Source organism: Motacilla alba, chromosome Z (assembly GCF_015832195.1).
Source record: "Motacilla alba alba isolate MOTALB_02 chromosome Z, Motacilla_alba_V1.0_pri, whole genome shotgun sequence".
NCBI classification, from domain to species: Eukaryota; Metazoa; Chordata; class Aves; order Passeriformes; family Motacillidae; genus Motacilla; species Motacilla alba.
Window position 1 is genome coordinate 58,115,575 of NC_052046.1, and position 17,649 is coordinate 58,133,223.

Sequence of the window (17,649 nt, forward strand, 5' to 3'; positions counted from 1 at the left end):
TTCCTACGGATCTGTGCAATAATACATAGAGGATTTTTTTCAGTTTTTATGCATGAGCTTATGGCAATGTCATTGAGTTTCCTTTGATATTTTAGTTATGCTAGGGAAGTACAGGTATTGTTGCTCACCAAACCCTTCTTGGCACCTCAGTGCATTTACTTCTCCACATCTGGAGGGGTGACTCCAAGAACACTGGAACTTTTGCATTCTTTTTCATATTGTATTCTCTTTTCCATGAATAGTTTATATTCTATAGAATTAAATGGAAAAGTTGCTGAAAATATTGTTAGTTGTAAGTCTCCTAATTAATGTGCAGCTACCATCTGACATATGGTTAAAATTTAAGAATAGTGTCTGATCTGCAGATATATACCTATTTCTGCAGTGAAAACAGAAAAGGTATAATGGAGACTAGAGCATAATAAACAGTCATGCCTCCAATTATACATTCCAGAGGTAATAGAAAACAACAGAATGAGGCTAAATCTTAATTTGGATAGGCTATTGAAACCTAATTGGACCTTAGCAAAAAAATAAAAAAAAAGAGAATATATTAATTTTTCACCAAAACCTGAATTATACAGAATAAGCATTCCTCTTTAGCAGACATTATGAAATGCTTTTGGCAAACAACATTTGTGTTCTATAAAATATTTTATTTCACTGAAGATTTTATTCTTCAACTAATTTTTATTAATAAGCATTTTAAAAGCGGTATATACAGAACATTTTTATTTGCATAGGTTTGGTCTATGAAAGAACATAGACCAAGAACATAAAACTTTTGTATTTAATTCACAGAGAAATTCTAGAAATAGCCATCAAACCCTTAAGTGCAAAGGTAAAATAATCAGAAATATAAGCCAAGAAAGAGGAAGATTTTTTTGGTTTATGAAGCCATGATTTGCAGTATAATAAATCAGCATGTATTACATTAGGCCACAAATTAAATATTAAATGCTTACCTGACACACACTTCAGCAGGGACATAACCAAATACCTCTTTCTTTCTTTAAACCATTAGTATTATAGAGACGGAGATTATTAAAAGACCATAAACAGAATTGTTATTTTTTTTTATCATGAGGTACATCTTTATTTGCCCTAAGGAATTCTGCCACCAGTCATCTTTCTTACAAAAATACATCTCCTTCTTCTCTCATCATCATATTTTTACTTTTATTTTAACAGTTCACTTCTTTTTAGTAAAGGATAGAAAACATATGCTGAAGACATATCTTGTTGGAATTAGTGAAGAAAAGAGGCTTCAAGGTGAGAACTACATTGTTGTGTTTTTTTTTCCTTTCATTTCAGAAATCTTAAGTTATCTTCAGACTGTATTCCAACTGTACAAGGAACTCAACCAAAATATCGGTAGGTGTATTAATGAAACACTTGTCAAGCTCTTCCCAGGTTGTCTTCTTAAGAACAGAGATGAGGTTACTCATTTGGAGACCAATCCTGTCCTCACTAAATTAAATGACAAAATCTTGTTTTAGCTTCAGTACTGCAGATCAGAATCTAAACCCATAACAGACTAAAATCTGATTAAACTTCAATGCATGTTTTAATGCAGACTGAAATCCCTGGTATATTTCAAAGCTTACATGAGCATTGGTATTGATATACTGCTCCAACCTGTGGGCTGGTTAGATGGTCTTTCAAATCTAATACCAGTTGTTTTGGAAAGGAAATATAATTATGCAAACATATATTGATGTTGGATGCATAATTCTTCATGTTTATTCCCGGGTTGATCACTAACACTTAGAAATCTACTTAGACGCAGAGACATTAAGCTGGTTTTCCCTTTTTTTGACTCCTTGGTTAAAATTAGGCAGGTGCCTAGCCAGAGGTAAGCATGTTCCATAGAATTGCCCTGAAGTTTTGTTCTTATGTGGATGATTGCTATTCTACAGAAATAGCAAAGGACAGCAGTTCTATGAATTCAAACGTAGGTGCCTAAACAGAGTTTTACAGAGAGGGGGCACAATAACTTGAGACTGCCAGATCCAAATGCTCTGATCCAGGCTCTGAAGTTCAAATTATCAAGGTTTCCATCTCATGTTAAAAATAAATGCAATTTTTTGTGCAGCATTAACACATAAAAGGTTAATAAGAAATATAATAATAATAATAATAATAATAATAATAATAATAATAATAATAATAATAGTAATAGTAATAATAATAGTAAAGAAATAACACAGCACTCAGTCATACAGGAAAGAATACTTTTTTCATAATGGGGATACACAGACCCATTTAGTTGCTGGATCAAAAGAAAAAAGACAGTTAAGAGCATACCATGTGACATTTTAGGGTCAGCGTTTTAGTTTTCTTTTTAAACATTTTAAACAAAAATACTATCAAATACAGGTACAATTACCTGTAGGTAATTTAAAGGTAAATATAAAGTAACTAAATTAAATATATTTGGAGTTATGGCGGGTCTTCTATAAATTAACATAGTTATATGTAACTATTGCTGTCCTGAAATAAAATTTCATTTTTTCCTCATTAATATCTTCTGTCATGCTTCCTGAGCAAAAGTAGTTCCCAGGAAAAGTTCCCATCATTATCCATGGAGTGTTTTGCTCACGGGTTCATAACTAGCTTTTTTTTATGCAGAAAAACTTCATTTCAGCAATCTGACAATGTAAGATTATATCAGCAAATACATTCTTAGGAACCTTGCAATCCAATAGTAAGAATCATCTCATTAAAGATAATTTTTTCTTACTTTGTAAGAAAGCTACTTCACATATATATATGAATACAAATCTTTCTTAATTTCTCTCATCATATGCACATTTGGAATATGTGTACCATGCAGACACAGACTTTGAACAATGGGCAATTATGTTTTATGAGAAAAAAACCCCACATATCTTTTCCAGTTCCCCTTAAAACATGGTTATTGTGAAATTATATTAACACTAACAATGTGTAACTTCTTAATTGAATTCTTTTTTTCTTAGAATAAAATATTTAGCTCTGACCAGTATAAGCAAGGAAAAAACAGCTATGAAGAACTTGTATTGACAAATTCGTGTCGCACAAATTAATCATGTGAGGATACCAGGTTTTCAGAGCTGCTTGCAGGCACCTGGTCTTTGCAGGAATGATCCTTTTTGCCTTCCAGGTGGTTACAAAATCGCTGAGTCATCTTCTCAGTTTCCTGCAGGAGAGGTTAGACTGTCCCAGAAAAAATGATCAAGAGCAGTTGCACAAAGCGTTTCTTGCTATGTATTTTCCCGTGTATTTCCTATTCCTCTTATCTCGTAACTTTTATTTTAGGATGGGACAATTCAACCTCTTTCTCTTCATTGTGGTTATAAATATGCCACATGTCATAATGTCTACTGCTTTTCTTTAGAGATTATAGTTCACAAAAAGCAAAAAGGTCTGAGGATCGAAGCTGGTTGAAAAAAAAAGAAGCATGTGACCCCAGAGAGACCAAAAGTTGGAAGTAAAATACAACAGTATTTTGCATCTTTAAACTGTCAGCTTTGCATTTTCTTTTGCTGAAGCTTCATTATATTTTTTTTTAAATGGCCAACCTCAACCACAGTTTTCATGCACGGCTTGCAAAAATGAAATAGATTATGCCCAAAAAGAAGTGTTGTTGATGTAAAACCTGAGTATTTACTACTACAACTAAATTCTAAAAAGAAAAAAGCAGACACACAAACGACCTTTCCTACTGTACTAGTTGGGTATAGTGCAGCACTATGCTGCTTCCCATGATTTTTCTTCCAGTTGCTCTTGTGACCAACTATCCAACACTTTTTAATATTAAATTCACCTCTGCCTTTCACAAAGTTTGAAAACATAGTGTAATAATCAGGATGCAAACTGGGTGGTTCATTTAGGCTTCACTGTTAATTATCATGAAGCAACCTCTTTAAGATATGATACTGAACAAAACTTTGGTACTCAAGAAGTATAATATATACCACTTTATTACTCCTGGAAGAAATGTGCAGTGAAATGCAATAATAAGATACAGTAAACCGGAAAAATGTAAATAAGGAAAAAAAAAAAAAAAAGAAAAACTGGAAAGGACTGAAGATTGAAAGGAACATAAGAATGGAAGATGTATAATTCCAGATCGATATGGAGTGTAAAGATCTTAGAATCCCTAATTTTCTACTGCATTTAGCAGTGTTTTACTGTAGAGATAAAATCAGTTCTAAAATAATTAGCAATGCCATATTTAATTGCAAATTAAAGTACTACTCACAAGTGATCTACCAAAGGGTAAAATACCATTGGGAGGAAGGATGTGGGGGGAAATTTTTTTCTATTCTTCTTTTATTGTCGTTCCCACCCCTCCCCCCAAACTCTGAACCTTCATGCTTCAAACTAGGTCAAATTGAGTTGAAGTGAAGCTTAGAAAAAAGCCGGCAATAGTCAGTACCAGGTGCTCTTCGTCGCCTATACTCTTTCAAGGGTAGCTCTCTAGTTTGCGCAGGATGAACCTCGGAGATGAAATCATATCCGCAGGAGGATGGCGCGCCCTCTGCCACCTCTAGGACGGGAAGGATCCTCCTCTGGCCCTTTATGGGGCTGCGTGAGGACTGCTCCGCCTGACCCTCTGCCGAGCGGTGACCGTGGGGCGAGCCCCGCCCGCCCCGCCCGGCCCCGCGCCCCGGCAGGGATGCTTCACCCCGCGGCCTTCCCCGGAGGCTGCGCTGAGCTTTGGGAGAGGCTTAGGCCCGTGCGGACTGCTCCTCAGGCTTAACCTGGTGCCACAGCACGAGGAAGTGCTTACGGCTCAGCATCTGTGGAGGAGCAGGGGACCAGCAAGATAGACCAGCAACCACATCTAAGTGTTGGGAAACGCCTATCACGGAAAGAAATCACTTTGATTCAAAAAAATCCCCGGAGGAGGGGGGAAGGGAGGAGGGGGAAAGTGTTTCTCAAACCCCAGAAATCAATAGGAGGTAGCCGGCATACTGAACAAAGTTTAATGTAGATGAAGTGAAAATTAAAAAACAACCAACCAACAAAAAAAACCCAACCCAAACCCAAAAGCACTAAAATACCCCCCACTCAAAGTCCCTAGTTCACAAAGATACCCCAACAAAAAAATCATTTTATTCATTTTTTTTTTCATGTAAGGTTTAAGGGCTGTGAAAAACATTTGTGCATTGTTGCGGGGAGGCAAATGATTGAAAATATTTCTCTTGGAAGACAGCGTTGACCGGAGTTAGAAATACCTTTGTAAATTAAATCTCGATGGGTATCTATTTCTGGAAAAATCTTAATTAAAAATAGCGCAAACACAAAACTGTATTCTTAACTAAAACGAAAATCCCCTCCCCCCACCCCGTCTGTTCTCAGACCGTGTAGTGTTATCAGTGGAACTGGAAACCTTACAGCAGTCACCCCAGCATTCTGCTGTGAAGAAGCGGGAACTGGGAGGGGGGGACAAGGGGGAGAGGAGGGAGGGGAGGCGGCACCAAGGGGTCTCATTGCTGGGAGATTCTTTGAGGGCAAAGTAAAAGTGCCCCCTCGGGAGCAGCGCTCCGCTTCTGTCGCCACCGCCGTCTCAGATGCTACAGTATCAGGCGGAGAAGAAAAGAAAGGAATTTGGAGTTGATGTACACGCCGGAGCAGCAGTAAAAAGATATAAGATATCGACACGCTCAGCTGCATCTTGTTAAAAGCTTCCTGCGGGTTGGCAGAATGAAATCTTTATTTAAAATACACAAACTACCGTCAGGGGAGGAACGGAAGGGAAAACACTAAAAGGGCCAAACGCAGAGTTTAACCCACCGGTATAAGCAAGAGAAAAGAAGAGATGAGATTGGTCTGGGGCGAACGGAAGAGAGGGGGAGGATGCCCTCCTTGCAGCCCAGCCACAGAAGCCACCTGGGGACTCGGTGTCTCCACTCAGCTTTGGAGACTTTCTCTTTGATGGTGATAATGATACTTGCTCTGGTACGGGAAGGAGACTTACGAATACCAGAAGCAAAATGTGTGCTCACATTTGGGTGTGAATGATAGGAAAACGTGCCTCACCACCACATCCACAGCAGCTATCTCTTAAGTAGTGGTAACACTATTTTATTATCGCCAGCCGGTGGCTTTAAAGGTGCATTATTTTAATGCATTATTAATTGTTTTCTCAGGGCGAGAGGAAGGTGGAGATTTGGCTTATTATTATTAATAGCGAGGGGCTCGCTCCTGTCGTACGCGGCGGGGAGCGCGGTGGGAGGAGGCGGCGCCGGGGGGAGGCGGCTGGCGGAGCGCTCCCCAGCACCGGGCTCCCTGCGCGGCTGCGGCGCGAGCACGCGGGGCGCGGCGCAGTCCCCGCCGCACCCTCACGGTGCCCCAGCCCGGCCCCTCACCCTCCGCCGGGCGGAAAGTTCCGCGGGCAGCGGCCGGCGCGGCACCTCTCGGCCGGCGCCTCCCCATCCCCAGTTGCGCGGGGGCGGCGTGGCTCCGCGGCCGCCAAAGTTGCGGTGGGGCCGGGGGGCCGCCGCTGCTACCGGCCATCAAGTGGCTCGTTAAGGAAATGCAGGTGAGCGGGCTGAGCGGCGGCGGGGGCTGCGCGGGGCCCCGCGGGGAGCGCGCCCCCCGCACCGGCCCTCGCCGCCCCTCGGGCCGCTGCCGGCCGCCTGCAGACGGCAGTGCTTGCGCCCAGCGCCGGCCGCCGCCGCGCCCGCGGCGAGAGCCGCTCCAGCGCCCCCCGCCCCGCACACACACACAGACACACACACGCACACACGCACACCCCCCACCCTCCTCCCCACCCCTCTCTCGCTCCCTCTCTCCTCCCTCTCGTCGCTCTTTTCCTCCCTCCCTCTCTCTCTGCCGGCCTCATCGGAGAGAGTTGCAGGTACCTTACCTCTCACCTCCCCGCCACCCCCCCACAGCCCCCTCCCCCCGCAGATTTTAAAGCGCAGGAGCCCCGGGAAGCCTTTTTATTTATTTTTTTTTTATTTATGTATGTATTTAAAATCATTGTAAAAAAAAAAAAATCTTTGGAAGAACGACTCTTGTCGGAGTCAGCTCTGAAAACAGGGTTACCCCCCAGGAGCTAGCGGCAGCGGAGCTGGATCCCATCAAAACAGAACTGCCTGATGGGGCATGTGCTTCTCTCTCTTTGCAGTTCCTTCTGGGCCTGTGTGGACTAGGGGCACAACGCGACGCCTGACTGGCAGGAGGGGAAAGCGGAGACTCCTTCAGGTTTCCAAAGAGGTCCGAGTGGACAGCATTAGTAAGTAAATTCTCTGTGCTTTCTTACTGTCCCTGTGTTCTCGGGTTTGTCCAGACCTTTTCTTAGCATTCACACACATACATATGCACACACACACACATACATCTTTATGTATGTGTATATACATGTGTATGTATATTTGCATGCATTTCTGTTTTCAGGTTACTGTTCTGGTCAGAGAGAAACTTGGCCGTGGTAACTTGGAACTGTTTTTAGTGGGAAGGTGCATTAAGTAGTTTGCTGGGTTTTTTATGAGTGAAGAAAATTGAAGGTGAATACTTGTTTAAAAAAACTGAGTGTGGCAAGTATTGTATCATGTCATACTTCAGTGCAGGTGTAGGTATGTGGTAGAATACAGACAAAATCTAAACAAAGAGATGCTCCCTCAGGAGGGGTCTGCAGAATGGTCTGACCTGCAAAGCAATGGCAGGTGACAGGACATCAGTTTAATATAAAATGTGCCCAAGGTATAGATTCTAAGAGTATTTTTGTCCGCATTCAATTGTAAGCATTTTTAGTCCATGTCTCTGAAGTTCTTAAATTTTTCATCAAGTTTTATATGTATAAAATGTATGTACATTTTTTCTTCTGATGAGGATGACAGTTCTAGACAACAGCTTTGCTTTCTAAGGGCTTTTATAGGGCATATTCAAAAGTACTGATGGCACTGTTTTCGGTAGGTGAGAAAGATCTAGGGGAAACAAAGAGATAAACTCATTTAAAAGGGTGTCATGAGCAGTGGAACTGAGGTTTGCTGGCTGAGCTGTAGAGTTAACAGAAGGTATGAAGATCATATAAATGTATGTCATGAAGTGTCTGCTGTTAGGTGTTGTTCAGCACTAAATATATCTGCATCTGGGAAAGAGAACTTTTGCAGGCATTATTTCTCTTGGGACAGTGACCCGTTATTGACATTTGCTTCTTAAGGAAGCAGCTAGTATTAGTAGTTGAGGGTTAACTGTTTCTTAGGTAGAGAAAAGAAATAACAGTGGCAGGTATGGCAATGAAAACGTTTGCTCATATTTGCTAATATCTAAATAAAATCTCAGTGTTATGTCAGTAGAAATACGGTTGAGTCAGGTGTTTTTGAATGTACTGGAAGGAATCAATAGCATTTCAGCATTTTTTCTCTATTCTGGCCAAATGGACTTGGATTTTAATTCTTCATGTGTTTTATCTATTGTAGGGACAATGTGGATTTGAATTAGAGTAAATTAAAATTATCTTTACAAATTCTTGGCAAATATGGGTTATTTTACAGTACAAATTCAGAATAATGAGTGGCTACTGTAAACAAACAATAGAGCTCAAATATTTTATATATTATGTCTTTACTGTTCACCTAATCACAATAAAGTAGTGCTGTTAGAAACCATTAAACATGAACTTACAAATGCATTTTATTAAACTTCGAAATGTGAAATTCATGTTGCACTTCCAGGTGTAATTTAAAATCAGTCACAACTAATATATGTCACTAGGAGTGCAAGTTTATCGGGGTCAAATCAAATGTATTTCTTCCTAAAGTAAAGAAAGTAATTTATGTCACAACAGTAAAGAAAACTAGCAAATTTACTTAGGAAATTAATGTGACACAAGCAGGAAAGACTAAATCTGCAGTAGCAGATGGATGACATTCAGACTTGCTTTCAGGTATTCATAATCTCAGAGCTAGGAAGGAATTACAAAGCGTAGGGTACAAGTTCTTAGTGAATCAGGGTGACTTTCATAATTTTTACTGCATTTTTTATTGCATTAAAGTAGTCTTTTGGTAGTTACCATTTATGACAGAAAAAATACCCCATGAACTCGTGAACTTTTAATTAAAGGATAACACATTTTCTGAGTTAGTAAGGAATCCTGCTGATAGTGTTTTAGTGCTATGAATTTACCTTTCAGTTAAACAAAAAGCACTTTTTACTCACTTTTTTTTAAATGACTCAGTAACATTTGACATGGCTCATTGCTGTACCGTACTCCCTGTGGAGAGCACGTTAAAATAATATATCCAGGTAATTTGCATGAACTGCTTTGAGACTGCATGCAGTGAAGTTTATTAGGCTAAGCTTTCAGTTCTGCTAGGTGGCCCTAAACATGCAGCAATGTTGAATGTCTGACAGTGTGTCTATTTGGAAAAAAAAAAAAAATATATATATGACTAACCAGACAGGAACTTTGTTGTCTAGTTTAGCTCAAATCTCTACGTACTCAATGTCCTTATTATTTTGGAGCACAGTCTTCATAATTTGTCTTTGGGATTTCTTTAATCTAGGATATGTGGCAGTACTTGAGAATCTACATGAAAAAGTACTCAAAACATACTCCCCTTTTGCAGTAATTACTGCTGTGGGAAATGACCTGTGCCAAATCATGGCAATTAGATGCGATACATATTGTACTTGATTATATATTGAGGTACAATTTTGAATTGCTGGCATAGGCAAGTGTCAAATCGGGTCAATCTGATTCAGAAGAAACAAGAGAGGACTTTAAAAACACCTATTGCTGTGCAAATACATAACTGATAAACAAAGTTGCATGTGTCAGCAATAATGTGGTTTATTATGCAATTGTTCTTATTATTCAGATCAGATAATAGTCTGATGAAATGTATAAGCAGTCTACAGGGAATCAACGATTAATTCCTCTGACATGTGCATATTTAAGATTTCTTACTAATAAAATCTTAGATACCTGCATTAGTTTACAGAAGCCCAAACCAACAAACAATGTCAATATTAATCACTTAATGTACTGAATGCCCACCAAACTTTGTGGTGATAAAGTGTGATGAAAAAATTACGCCAATGTTTCCTTTTTTATTTTTTGCCAAATGCGGCTTTGCTGAAGAAACTGACAGTACACCAACAAACATACTGCTGATAGCACAAACTATTTTGAAATGGGGAATGTGATAAATATCAAATATTACACTCTTGGTTTAATCAGCTTGGTTTGTCTGTGCTGTTTTTAAGAACTTACAAATCATTGATAACTTTTGTGTATATTTGGGTAATTGTTCTACAGAATTGAAGTGCTGTAACTAGTTGGAGAAACAGAGGTATCGCTGTTGGCTTAATTGGCAAACAGGTGAGTTCAGCATATAGGAAGAGGTCACTGATACTTTTCATCAGTCCAAAGCTTGTTTAGTACAGAAACAGATTGGTACCTGAATCCCACATAATTAGAGTAAGCTCTCTTGATTTACTATCACTTTAAAGACCTCGTAACCAGCAAATATAAATTTAACAGTGACATTTATATGAATGTTCTGTAATTTAGGGTTTTGGATTTTGATAGCTGTACTCAAGCAAAGTAGATTTTTTTCCTTCATTAGTAGCCATAAAGATTGTGTGGAAACTGGCTAAGGAGGAGGAGATGTTCAGGGTGTTCTTTAAAATAGAAAAAAAAAAAGTGAAAAGGCCACAGAAAGAGCCCAGATTCAAATGTACTTGAGCTGGAGAATGCCTGTATATGTGGCATTTTATTTTGTTTTGCTTTCCACACCTACATTATAAGGTCATTAGTACTAGAAGTTTCTTAAAGAGCTTTTATGTTACCCCTTTTCTTGCAGACTTTGCACCTTGAAGTTTTGCAGCTGTAATCCTTGGAAACTCTGACAAAGTTGGCAAGGGACCTTATGTCACAGTGATAACATAATGCTAGAAATGGGGTCACAAAGTATTGACAAGAAGTGCTGTTACACTATAAGGTTTTGGACATATTTGATTGTGATAAAAATATTTAGTAGCAAACACAAATTCTAGTAGGAAATAGGCAGTAGGCATGAATTAATTCTCAAATGAGAATTTAATATATTTGATAATAATGACTATGAGAAGGAAACAGACACACAGGCAAAAGGAATGCATATTGGGAGATTTTTTAATCATTCTTAATGCTTTTAGATGCTGTTTGATTTTCAGTTTATCTGTTCTAGTAATCTTCTTTGGTAAGATCCAGCACGAAACAATAGCAAAAAAGCTTCCAATAAACAGAAAATTGCTGCAAATTTACTACTTTTATGGTCAATATGAAGGCTGAATTACTCATCTATTTTCATTTGTTGTCAATAGTTGCAGAAATGATTCTATTTATCTTACATTTCTGTTCGGTTAAATATGCTTTATTAAGTGAAGACTGTTGTGCAAGAAATTGTATTCTTTACATTCTATATTTCTGTATTGGTAACTTTGTAACCACTTCTAAAAAGTGGGGTTTTTCTTGTCAATACATAAACTGAAGATCCAGTTGAATAAAATTTTAACCGATTAGATACTGCAGAATCTGGTTTATAAAATTTCTGCCAGCAACATTGTGAAATTGATCAAAATACTAGTATGTTTTAAAGTTTTGCTAAATAAAGCCATGCTTTAAATTCATATAAAGTTCTTTGAAATACTGTTATACTTTACAAATTATGTACTTTGACTATGTTGAAAGCAAAATTAAGATTTTGGAGATGTGTTTGGATAAAGAGAATTCTAGACGTGTATTTTTGCAATATGAAGAAGGCTCTGAATAGTCCGATGATTTTCCTGAGAGTGCTGTGGGGGATTTGTTCCAGCTGTAAGCAGCATGAGCTCGTATAGTTGCTAATTAACAGATAGATACATATTAGAGGCCCAGTACTCTGCTTTGTCTAAATATTTGGTTTAGAAAAATGTTTTTCTACATCAGGCAGTCCCATGTTTGTGTTTCATCCCATTGTGAAAAGCTGCTGAAACGGAATTTTTCATATATTTCAGGACAGCTTCTCAAAAGGTAAGGTGATTTTGGTGCATATGGTGCATTCTGCTTTTCTTTTGAATTTAAAAAATAAGAGCTGTACACAATGGCATTCAGGAGATTACTCTTTCTCCAGGATGCTGCTTTTTATTCGGTTTTAGATCACCTAGCTCATTTGCAAAATATGTGTTACACTGCCCAGCAGTGAAATGTTAAATGCATATGCTTTTTGTTTGCAGTGAAAAGGTGAGTTGAGGGGAAACAGCTTCAGCTGGGGTGATTGTAGACATAAAGGAGGTCTCATGGGCTTAATGGGAAGTGGGATTATTTAGCTCTTCCAGTTATCACAGAAACTGTGTGGATAAGGTGAGCTCACATTTCCAGACTGGTCCTCCCAGCTGGTGAGCTTCTTGTAGGTGACAGCTCAATTGCTTTACGATGATGATTGATTTAAGGTGACCAACCTGAAATAAGGTCCTCTGGTGGCAGCAGGTTGGAAGTGTACCCCAATCTGTCTTCTGGGAACAGTAATTCTTAAGGTTACTGCAGCAGAAGTAACTGTATAGGAATAAATGCATGTACTCTAGTCTGAAAGTGATTTTTAGACTCTCATGCAGCAGTTTAACAGTCAATGTGGGAGTATGTCAGGCAAAGTAAGTTTGCTCTAGCTTTGACGCATTCTTTCTTTGTCTCATCCCTACACACTTAAAATGTACCCTTCATTGTGGTGCAAGGCATAAAGCTTCACCAGACCCTCTACTACATTAACCAGCATTTAAAGTAGTTTGGTGTTCTCCTCACTCTGCTTGTTCTTTTAGTCAAGCATGTTTTTCTTCAGTCTTTAGTTTAAAAAAAATAAAAAAGTTCTCCATGTAACAACTGCACTTAGATCTAACATAGAATAATAATTTTTAGTATATGAATTTTTTGTTTTCTAAGCAGGATTTAAATAAGAATACTTATTGTACAAATTTTTAATTTATGTTGAAGGACTTAATTTAAACCTTAAAGCCTAGTTTTGTATTCAACGTCTGATGAAGCACAACATACTTTGAATTCTTGCACATAAGTATAAGGAGGAGTAGTGATGTAACAGAATTACTGTCAGTAACAGAAAGATAAACTAGAACTATATCTGACTTGCCTTTCATTTGGGTAAAATGACATAAGGCTATCCATCCCACCAATTTAACAATCAGAAAAAATCTTACAGGGTGGTGCTTGATCTTAGATTTGAAAGATTTTCTTTTAAATTAAAAGGAATATGCTGTGGTGTTGTGAGGCAAAGCTCAAAGCATCAGCAGTTCCCAATGGAAAGGGTTCAAAGAGAATGCATGTGCGCTGTCTATGTCTTACCATGAGTTGCTTTCCCTTACTTATTGCAACTGAGGTTTGCCAGATGGCATTCTCAGGCTTCTTCAGAGAGGTGGAAACCCATAAAGTTTTGTCTTTATCAGAAAACATAATAGTATAAAACTACAGCTAATACTTTTCTCCATCTGGGTTTTCCTGAAGGAAGTGTGTGGTTTTTTGACTATTAATTTTTGTGCATTTTGACCTGTGATATAAAAATGTTACCGTACTTATGTATTAGTAATACAAACCAACTCCCAAACTGTCATGTAGCTAGGATATTAAAGTTTATAACGAAAGAAATCAGATTCAAAATGTATTTTGATGAGACTTTGAAACCTGAAAAATTAGTGTGATGGGAGGAATGTGCTGGGAGAGGTTTGATCAACATTGAATCATTATTACTGACATATCTTACATTTGTTAGTAGAAGTATTTAAGAATATATACCAAGAATTTCTCCTTGAGAGAAAATTTGGCTAACTTTTTTATATGTTTATAAATTTCTGAAAATTTTAGGTACAGATAAGTCATAAAAGTGAGTTTCAAATAATTCATTATTGCCTATAACCTTTAGTATAATTTGTGTGCATGCCATTCATAGAAATATTCCTAATGAAAAGTCATATTAATCATTGGTATTCCTTCACAAACAGAAATCTGCCCAGCAAAGCTCATTAATTTCAAACTTGACATCAGTAGTTTTGGTCTGGCATCATTAACATACCAAATGGAGTACTTAACAAAAAATAAGGAAAAAAAGGAGAACTGTCGCATTAATACAGTGATAACCTGTGTTCCCCTTTGAATAATTTAGCCATTTTTTCAGTTTTATCACAAATACTCTGTGAAATTTTCCTTTCTCCCTATGAATAAAAGATATACTAATGGCTTTTTTACACTATTTGTCCTAATCTTCCTTTTTTTCATTCTTTCTTTTTTTTTTTTCCTAAGACTGCTGGGCACCTAGAGTTGAAAAGGTGCAAAAATTCCTTTGCCTGTTTTTTCAGTGTGTAGGCTTTAGAGTGGGTCGATTTGACTTCTTCCATGTACACCCAGTGTCCTCTGACAATTCATTGAAGCAACAATCAGTCAGTGAGGCTGGAAATTCTTTTGTCAAGTGCATCAGCTAGAAAGTTTACAATGGACAGCAAAGTTTCAAGAGCTGCCAAAAGATATGAAGGTCACTATACATGGGTAACCAAATATTCTTAACCATGCTACCCATATCTATGAAAGTCTTCTGCAAAATTAAGTTTCTCAGTGCTAATTGGATCAACAGCACACAATAATTGTTACTTGGAAGAAAAGGGAAATAATTCAAAAGGGAAGTATTTTAAATTAATATATTCTGCGTTTGTAGAACAAAGTGCAATGGACTTCCTGTACCATTTGTTTTCAATTCTTCTTTCTAATGGAGAAAAGAGACAAAGTAGTGAAAAAATAATGTTAGCTGCTGGAGGCCATTTGATGGAATAAAATGGTCAGAAAATGTGGTTTGAGTTCTTTTTTTAAATTATTTTGTTGTATTCTTGCTGTTATTTTTTTCTCTGCAATCTGTACTAAGGAAAAAAATCCAGAATTAAAAAATTTCCTGAGCAGCTTTCATACAGGTTGTGCTCTCTTGACCTAATCAAAATGAATCATTTGTTCTATTTAAAAATCTCTTTCATTTAAAAACGCACAATAGATTATTGTTTGTTTCTTTTCTAGTCTAGGATTTGTTTTCTGTTGTAGGATTATTAGAGAAAAGTGATCTTTGTATTTGGCTTAACAATAATTGTCGTAATACGACACGAAAAGACGACACGGAACTAGAGAACTGCTGTTCCCGAATAAAAAGAGGGACTTTTATTTTCTGACTCCAACAGTTATAGTTTTCCAAAAGTGACAGTGGATTGGAGAGTGATAGTGCCACCTCTCCAATGACACTGGACAGGCTAAGAGTCCATTAATTCTCTCCTCCTCCATGAAAGAATGCAAAACATAAGTTGTTTACAGAACTGTGTGTGAGAAAGTTCGTTACAAGAATGCAAACATCAGAAGGCTTAGCAAAGTCTTAGAAAATTAAAGTAACAAATAATAATTGTGCTGCAGCATCTGTTTTTCATCAGCAACTTCAGGTTTCCACAGGTTTCTATATGTGTGGAAATGCAGTCCCTGGATATTTTCATTGTCATATTCTACATGAAATAATAAATTGAAAGTATCCAAATGTATTTCTACTCAGAATCATGTTTTTTCTTCTCAGCATGGAAGCTAGCCTTTTCCACTCTTTCCCATCTTCCCATTTTCTTTTTCTACCCTTCCTTTGCAGAAGGCTGTAGCACAGGTAGAGTGTCTTAATTATTTTTAAATTAGATCATAATTTGAATTTCTGCTCTCCCTCACTGATCCTATGCATAGCGACCCTTCTGGGGTAAGAATTTGTTTATAAGAGTGATGTCCTCAATGTACTTTGTGTTTTCCATAACTGATAAAAATGTGAAAGAAAACACTCCAGCTTATGTAAATACCAGATGTTTCCTGGCATAGGTGGAGAGGTAAAGAAATAACTGATAGAGTTCTGCTACAGATTCAGTAGCATGGACATTTATGAATTTTGGGATGAGTTTAGGTGTGTTAGTGTCTTTGAGTAATACTGAAGTGCAGTTATAAGATTACGTCTCTTTTCCCCCCTCCACTGCTCTGACAGGTCTTGGTTGGCTTGAGAACTCAATGGGGAAAGAGATGAAAATCCATGAATGTGCATGTTGTGTTAATTTTATCAATGGTCAATGCTGAAAAAATTAAAGAAGGCATAAATTGTGACATTTATTTTACCAAGCAATTCTTCATTACTTAAATTAGGCTTTGTAAAAAAAAAAAATTTGCAATTGCAATAAAATTGCAATTTATGTTTCATTGTATATTAAAAAAAAGAATTGTTAAATGAAGTATGATGAGGAAGGAAAGGAAGTGAGGATAGAAAATGGATCACAGACATGGAAGAAATCCTCAGCAACAGTCATATTATTCAGCTCTCTGGTGCAATGTCAAGTCAGATGACATTTTCTTTAACCATTGGGTTCGAGTTTTAGTTGCCTAACCATAGGTGACTAATGCCTTTTGGATGCCCTCAGGTAGTTGATCTGTGCTAGGCTAGCATTCTCTTGTAACAAATGCAGCCAGTCCCATACAGGTATTTCAGAAAACAAAGAACATACACAACTGCATGTTCATTTGCATTCAGGATTATGAATTGTGCATGTCTATATTCTGATGTTGTATCTAGAACTTTGCCTTTCCTCCTTGCCTTTCCCAAAGGCAAGGATTTTTTCATGTCATGCTAATTATATCTGATGCTAACAGAGCTCCCTTAATCAACACTTGTGCTTAGCTATCAGCATAATTAGATTAATTATATTTTGGAGACATCCTAGAAATCCTATCATGCATGTATGAATCTGCGCATGTTGAAAGTGACATCCATGTCTTCATATTCAGAAATAAGCTTATATGTTGGGTTTTGTTTGCTTGTTTTGTTATAATTTTTTCCTTTGCCAATGATGTACAAATTGATGGAGTCCAAAATCTTATGCTGCTAATTATAGTCCATGCACAGAATCAACTTGTGCTTTCCTACTCTGACACTATGCTGGTGCCTCTGAGACTAGTGTGATGAGCTGTGTAATGTCATGCTGCCTTTTTTTTGTTTGCTACTTTGGTAGGTCACCTTTTCCTGATTTTGGAAAGAAAGATGGACCTAGGGATCAGTGTAATATAATTATACTGAGGTGAGGTGCATTTTCTGTTTTTGTATTATTGACATTTTGACCATTATGCAACCAGTAAAGATTACTGGCAGTAATATTTCTTTTGAGGTCAGAGTTATTGATATTGGGGTAGAAGCAGAGTTGATAGGATAAATCTTACAGTGATAATACTATTTGTATCTAACTTTTGACGGCATTTGGTTTGGGCAGAAAGTTTGGGATATGGGAATCTGCATTTACTGAAGTCACTTGGATATTATGCTCATTAAGTGATTGTTGAAAAAAAAATTTAAGTGGTCAGCTTAATAAGAGTATTGCAACTAGTATGCATGAAAGATGACTCTTGCAGGCAGAGATCTCCATCTATCAAGCCTTTATAAAGGCAATAGTGTAGATCTTGTTTGTGAGCCAGAAACATCAGTAGATGAAGTGATTTTCAGAAGTTATCCTTATAATCACAAAGAATAGAGAAGCTTCATAAGCAGAAAAAAGGATCCAAGAAAAACTTTACATTGTTTCATCTAATTTCATGACAATATATATCCCTCATCCTTGTAGTGTGGAATTCCAGTTAATGCAAGC

At 37.6% G+C, this 17,649-nt stretch overlaps 1 protein-coding gene across 47 annotated transcripts in view; it reads left to right on the forward strand.

Moving 5' to 3' along the window:
- The first annotated feature begins 5,926 nt into the window (after positions 1-5,926).
- PTPRD (protein tyrosine phosphatase receptor type D) overlaps positions 5,927-17,649 on the forward strand; it is a 1,163,449-nt gene continuing 1,151,726 nt past the window's right edge. For 14 of the 47 annotated variants that reach the window (XM_038124772.1, XM_038124775.1, XM_038124780.1 and 11 more), the window contains exons 1-2: positions 6,782-6,850; positions 7,124-7,231. The gene's annotated coding sequence lies outside the window, so the exon portion shown is untranslated. Of the gene's footprint in view, positions 5,950-6,260; positions 6,533-6,779; positions 6,851-7,123; positions 7,232-17,649 lie in introns of those variants that run through there. The other 33 variants (XM_038124761.1, XM_038124767.1, XM_038124779.1 and 30 more) reach the window with 9 other exon arrangements.